General features: G+C 49.7%; 1 protein-coding gene across 1 annotated transcript in view; it reads left to right on the forward strand.

Annotated features, from left to right (window-relative positions):
• Window positions 1-7,500, forward strand: part of LOC138861635 (visual system homeobox 2-like) — a 116,958-nt gene that overhangs the window by 63,806 nt on the left and 45,652 nt on the right. The window lies entirely within an intron of this gene.

Here is a 7,500-nt window from a genome sequence, read left to right on the forward strand (position 1 = left end):
CCTTCCACCCCCCCTCTTCCCTACGCTTTTCCCCCCCTCTTTTCTGCCCCCCCACCCCTTCCACCCCCCCTCTTCTCCCCCCCTCTCCCCCCATCATCCCCCCCCCTCTCTACCCCCATTTCTTTCCCTTATAGTGTTATTTTTCTTTTTTCTTTTTCTTTTGGAATTTTGATAATATTTGTTCTGATATTTATACGTATGTCTTTATGGTAGCGTATATGTGGAAGGAGAAACAAATATAGAGCGATAGATAGACGGATGCATGAATAGATAGATAAGTTAAAAGATTGATAGATAGATAGATTTGATAAATAGATAGATAGATAGATAAATAGGTAGATAGATGAATAGATAGATAGGTAGATAGATGATAAATAAATGAATAAACAAATAAATAGATAGATAGATTGATGATAAACAAATAAATAAATATATAGATAAAAACATAGATAGATAGATAGAAAATAGATAGATAGATAGATAGAAAATAGATAGATAGATAGATAGAAAATAGATAGATAGATAGATAGGCAGATTAATGGATAGATTGGTAGACAGATAAATAGATGAATAAATGAATAAATAGATAGATATATATGTAGATAGATAAACTAGATAGGTGAAAAGATATTGCCATCACTAATCAAGCACAGACAAACAAACACACAAAATTCTGAAAAAAAAACAAGCACATTGAATCAAGAATAGCAAGCAAACAAACACAAAATCAAGAAAAAAGAAACAAACAAACACATTAAATCAAGAAAAAAACTCACAAAATCAAGACAAAAACAAACACAAAATCAAGAAAAAAACAAAAACAAACACAAAATCAAGAAAAAACAAACACACAAACACCCAAAATCAAGAAAAAACAAAAACAAACACAAAATCAAGAAAAACAAACAAACTACATAATCAAGAAAAACAAAGAAGCAAGCACATAAAATCAAGAAAAAAACAAACACAGAAACACACAAAATCAATAAAAAAAAACAAACACACAAACACACTCCTTGCCTAAACACTTTCCTTGCTTATAAACCCGCGTTCAATTTCATTTCGTCTTTGCAACTCTCTCTCTTTGAACATGATGAAAACGCACTTTATCCTCTGCAATAACGCATTCTCCTCACACTTATATTCTCTATGTATCTATCAATCAAAACATCGCTCTATTGAGAAGGGGGCATGAACGTGCAATGCCTCTGCAACGGAGCGCTTTCCTTTTATGGCCGAAAATGTCTTGGGAACGAAAACTACGGTTTCGTTTGATTTTTTGTTTATTTTTTTAGATTTTTTTGTATTGTTTGTTTTTTATTTCTATTTATTTATTTTTATTTTTTTAGATTTTTTTTTTTGGGGGGGGGTTTATTATCGTTGTTTGTATTTTAGTCTTGATGTGGAAAATGTTTTTATTTATTTATTTATTTATTCATTCTTTTACTCGATATTTATTACCGTTGTTTGTTTTTGTCTTAATGTAAAAAATGCTTTTATTGAATTCTTGTTTGTTTCTTTATTTTTTATTATTTTTCTAATTTGATTTTTATTATCGTTGTTTGTATTTTGTCTTAATGTGAACAAAATGTTGCTTTTATTTAATTTTCATTTAATTCTTTCTTTATTTTTTATATTCGATTTTTATATCGTTGATTGTATTTTGTCTTAACAAGGAAAAAATGTTGTTTTTATTTGTTTATTTATTTGTTTATCTGTTTTTTAAGAATTGGTCTATGTGTTTCCATGGGAGTAATGTTATTCTCTTAATTAAGCGTATCAAGAATTTCATTTAAATCCTTTTCTTTTGTGTTTTTGAATTGATTTCATTTTTAGTAACATAGTCTTTTATTTCAGATTCAACCTTTTTATGTCCTCTATCTATCATAAGAATAAAAACAATAAGATAACAACGATAACTGTGATAATAAAATGAAAGGTAGGAAAAATATCCTTGCAACACAATCACTGTATTTTCCTGACCGTAACTTTCCCTCTTTCGATCTCCAGCACACAAGCATCCTCTCCCTTGATCTCCCACAGCCAGCATCCTCTCCCTTGATCTCCCACAGCCAGCATCCTCTCCCTTGATCTCCCACAGCCAGCATCCTCTCCCTTGATCTCCCACAGCCAGCATCCTCTCCCTTGATCTCCCACAGCCAGCATCCTCTCCCTTGATCTCCCACAGCCAGCATCCTCTCCCTTGATCTCCCACAGCCAGCATCCTCTCCCTTGATCTCCCACAGCCAGCATCCTCTCCCTTGATCACCCACAGCCAGCATCCTCTCCCTTGTTCTCCCACAGCCAGCATCCTCTCCCTTGATCTCCCACAGCCAGCATCCTATTCCTTGATCTCCCACAGCCAGCATCCTCTCCCTTGATCTCCCACAGCCAGCATCCTCTCCCTTGATCTCCCACAGCCAGCATCCTCTCCCTTGATCTCCCACAGCCAGCATCCTCTCCCTTGATCTCCCACAGCCAGCATCCTCTCCCTTGATCACCCACAGCCAGCATCCTCTCCCTTGTTCTCCCACAGCCAGCATCCTCTCCCTTGATCTCCCACAGCCAGCATCCTCTCCCTTGATCTCCCACAGCCAGCATCCTCTCCCTTGTTCTCCCACAGCCAGCATCCTCTCCCTTGATCTCCCACAGCCAGCATCCTCTCCCTTGATCTCCCACAGCCAGCATCCTCTCCCTTGATCTCCCACAGCCAGCATCCTCTCCCTTGATCACCCACAGCCAGCATCCTCTCCCTTGTTCTCCCACAGCCAGCATCCTCTCCCTTGATCTCCCACAGCCAGCATCCTCTCCCTTGATCTCCCACAGCCAGCATCCTCTCCCTTGATCTCCCACAGCCAGCATCCTCTCCCTTGATCTCCCACAGCCAGCATCCTCTCCCTTGATCTCCCACAGCCAGCATCCTCTCCCTTGATCTCCCACAGCCAGCATCCTCTCCCTTGATCTCCCACAGCCAGCATCCTCTCCCTTGATCTCCCACAGCCAGCATCCTCTCCCTTGATCTCCCACAGCCAGCATCCTCTCCCTTGATCTCCCACAGCCAGCATCCTCTCCCTTGATCTCCCACAGCCAGCATCCTCTCCCTTGATCTCCCACAGCCAGCATCCTCTCCCTTGATCTCCCACAGCCAGCATCCTCTCCCTTGATCTCCCACAGCCAGCATCCTCTCCCTTGATCTCCCACAGCCAGCATCCTCTCCTTGATCTCCCACAGCCAGCATCCTCTCCCTTGATCTCCCACAGCCACCATCCTCTCCCCTGATCTCCCACAGCCAGCATCCTCTCCCTTGATCTCCCACAGCCAGCATCCTCTCCCTTGATCTCCCACAGCCAGCATCCTCTCCCTTGATCTCCCACAGCCAGCATCCTCTCCCTTGATCTCCCACAGCCAGCATCCCTCTCCCTTGATCTCCCACAGCCAGCATCCTCTCCCTTGATCTCCCACAGCCAGCATCCTCTCCTTGATCTCCCACAGCCAGCATCCTCTCCCTTGATCTCCCACAGCCAGCATCCTCTCCCTTGATCTCCCACAACCAGCATCCTCTCCCTTGATCTCCCACAGCCAGCATCCTCTCCCTTGATCTCCCACAGCCAGCATCCTCTCCCTTGATCTCCCACAGCCAGCATCCTCTCCCTTGATCTCCCACAGCCAGCATCCTCTCCCTTGATCTCCCACAGCCAGCATCCTCTCCCTTGATCTCCCACAGCCAGCATCCTCTCCCTTGATCTCCCACAGCCAGCATCCTCTCCTTGATCTCCCACAGCCAGCATCCTCTCCCTTGATCTCCCACAGCCAGCATCCTCTCCCTTGATCTCCCACAGCCAGCATCCTCTCCCTTGATCTCCCACAGCCAGCATCCTCTCCCTTGATCTCCCACAGCCAGCATCCTCTCCCTTGATCTCCCACAGCCAGCATCCTCTCCCTTGATCTCCCACAGCCAGCATCCTCTCCCTTGATCTCCCACAGCCAGCATCCTCTCCCTTGATCTCCCACAGCCAGCATCCTCTCCCTTGATCTCCCACAGCCAGCATCCTCTCCCTTGATCTCCCACAGCCAGCATCCTCTCCCTTGATCTCCCACAGCCAGCATCCTCTCCCTTGATCTCCCACAGCCAGCATCCTCTCCCTTGATCTCCCACAGCCAGCATCCTCTCCCTTGATCTCCCACAGCCAGCATCCTCTCCCTTGATCTCCCACAGCCAGCATCCTCTCCCTTGATCTCCAGCACACAGCATCCTCTCCCTTGATCTCCCACAGCCAGCATCCTCTCCCTTGATCTCCCACAGCCAGCATCCTCTCCCTTGATCTCCCACAGCCAGCATCCTCTCCCTTGATCTCCCACAGCCAGCATCCTCTCCCTTGATCTCCCACAGCCAGCATCCTCTCCCTTGATCTCCCACAGCCAGCATCCTCTCCCTTGATCTCCCACAGCCAGCATCCTCTCCCTTGATCTCCCACAGCCAGCATCCTCTCCCTTGATCTCCCACAGCCAGCATCCTCTCCCTTGATCTCCCACAGCCAGCATCCTCTCCCTTGATCTCCCACAGCCAGCATCCTCTCCCTTGATCTCCCACAGCCAGCATCCTCTCCCTTGATCTCCCACAGCCAGCATCCTCTCCCTTGATCTCCCACAGCCAGCATCCTCTCCCTTGATCTCCCACAGCCAGCATCCTCTCCCTTGATCTCCCACAGCCAGCATCCTCTCCCTTGATCTCCCACAGCCAGCATCCTCTCCCTTGATCTCCCACAGCCAGCATCCTCTCCCTTGATCTCCCACAGCCAGCATCCTCTCCCTTGATCTCCCACAGCCAGCATCCTCTCCCTTGATCTCCCACAGCCAGCATCCTCTCCCTTGATCTCCCACAGCCAGCATCCTCTCCCTTGATCTCCCACAGCCAGCATCCTCTCCCTTGATCTCCCACAGCCAGCATCCTCTCCCTTGATCTCCCACAGCCAGCATCCTCTCCCTTGATCTCCCACAGCCAGCATCCTCTCCCTTGATCTCCCACAGCCAGCATCCTCTCCCTTGATCTCCCACAGCCAGCATCCTCTCCCTTGATCTCCCACAGCCAGCATCCTCTCCCTTGATCTCCCACAGCCAGCATCCTCTCCCTTGATCTCCCACAGCCAGCATCCTCTCCCTTGATCTCCCACAGCCAGCATCCTCTCCCTTGATCTCCCACAGCCAGCATCCTCTCCCTTGATCTCCCACAGCCAGCATCCTCTCCCTTGATCTCCCACAGCCAGCATCCTCTCCCTTGATCTCCCACAGCCAGCATCCTCTCCCTTGATCTCCCACAGCCAGCATCCTCTCCCTTGATCTCCCACAGCCAGCATCCTCTCCCTTGATCTCCCACAGCCAGCATCCTCTCCCTTGATCTCCCACAGCCAGCATCCTCTCCCTTGATCTCCCACAGCCAGCATCCTCTCCCTTGATCTCCCACAGCCAGCATCCTCTCCCTTGATCTCCCACAGCCAGCATCCTCTCCTTGATCTCCCACAGCCAGCATCCTCTCTCTTGATCTCCCACAGCCAGCATCCTCTCCCTTGAACTCCCACAGCCAGCATCCTCTCCCTTGATCTCCCACAGCCAGCATCCTCTCCCTTGATCTCCCACAGCCAGCATCCTCTCCCTTGATCTCCCACAGCCAGCATCCTCTCCCTTGTTCACCCACACCCAGCATCCTCTCCCTTGATCTCCCACAGCCAGCATCCTGTCCCTTCATCCCCCACAGCCAGCATCCTCCCCCTTGATCTCCCACACCCACCATTCTCTCCCTTGATCTCCCACAGCCAGCATCCTCTCCCTTGATCTCCCACAGCCAGCATCCTCTCCCTTGATCTCCCACAGCCAGCATCCTCTCCCTTGATCTCCCACAGCCAGCATCCTCTCCCTTGATCTCCCACAGCCAGCATCCTCTCCCTTGATCTCCCACAGCCAGCATCCTCTCCCTTGATCTCCCACAGCCAGCATCCTCTCCCTTGATCTCCCACAGCCAGCATCCTCTCCCTTGATCTCCCACAGCCAGCATCCTCTCCCTTGATCTCCCACAGCCAGCATCCTATTCCTTGATCTCCCACAGCCAGCATCCTCTCCCTTGATCTCCCACAGCCAGCATCCTCTCCCTTGATCTCCCACAGCCAGCATCCTCTCCCTTGATCTCCCACAGCCAGCATCCTCTCCCTTGATCTCCCACAGCCAGCATCCTCTCCCTTGATCTCCCACAGCCAGCATCCTCTCCCTTGATCTCCCACAGCCAGCATCCTATTCCTTGATCTCCCACAGCCAGCATCCTCTGCCTTGATCTCCCACAGCCAGCATCCTCTCCCTTGATCTCCCACAGCCAGCATTGTCTCCCTTGATCTCCCACAGCCAGCATCCTCTCCCTTGATCTCCCACAGGCAGCATCCTCTCCCTTGATCTCCCACAGCCAGCATCCTCTCCCTTGATCTCCCACAGCCAGCCTCCTCTCCCTTGATCTCCCACAGCCAGCATTCTCTCCCTTGATCTCCCACAGCCAGCATCCTCTCCCTTGATCTCCCACAGCCAGCATCCTCTCCCTTGATCTCCCACAGCCAGCATCCTCTCCCTTGATCTCCCACAGCCAGCATCCTCTCCCTTGATCTCCCACAGCCAGCATCCTCTCCCTTGATCTCCCACAGCCAGCATCCTCTCCCTTGATCTCCCACAGCCAGCCTCCTCTCCCTTGATCTCCCACAGCCAGCATCCTCTCCCTTGATCTCCCACAGCCAGCATCCTCTCCCTTGATCTCCCACAGCCAGCATCCTCTCCCTTGATCTCCCACAGCCAGTATCCTCTCCCTTGATCTCCCACAGCCAGCATCCTCTCCCTTGATCTCCCACAGCCAGCATCCTCTCCCTTGATCTCCCACAGCCAGCATCCTCTCCCTTGATCTCCCACAGCCAGCATCCTCTCCCTTGATTTCCCACAGCCAGCATCCTATTCCTTGATCTCCCACAGCCAGCATCCTCTCCCTTGATCTCCCACAGCCAGCATCCCACAGACACCAGCTGTTCTCTCCCACAGATTCCTCTATAGCATCTTCTTGTCCCTTTTTGGCTAGCGCTGTTCCCGACTCTCGACCTCTGGTGCTGCTGCTTCGCTTCTCTCCCTTTCTCCCTTCTTCGTTCTTGCTTCTCCTTTTATTTCTCTTTCTCTTTTTTTTCTCGTTCGTTCCTTCTTTCACGTTTTTTTTTCTCATCCCTTCCAATCTTTCGGGATCTGTTTTTCTCCCTTCTAGCCTCTCCTTTCTCTTGTTCCCTCCCTTCCAAATTTCGGAGCACCATCCCTCCCTCCCTCCAATTTCTCCTCTTTCTCTTTTTCTCTTCCTTTCATCATCACTCTTTCATTCCCTCTCTTCTTTGTTTGCAATTACCTTAGTCCTTCCCTCTTCTTCTCTCATCCTTCCTCCTTCCTTCCCTCCCTCTCTTCCTTTTTCCCTCCTTTCTTTCCTCCCTCTCT

The sequence above is a fragment of the Penaeus vannamei genome, chromosome 4, assembly GCF_042767895.1.
Source record: "Penaeus vannamei isolate JL-2024 chromosome 4, ASM4276789v1, whole genome shotgun sequence".
Lineage (NCBI taxonomy): Eukaryota > Metazoa > Arthropoda > Malacostraca > Decapoda > Penaeidae > Penaeus > Penaeus vannamei.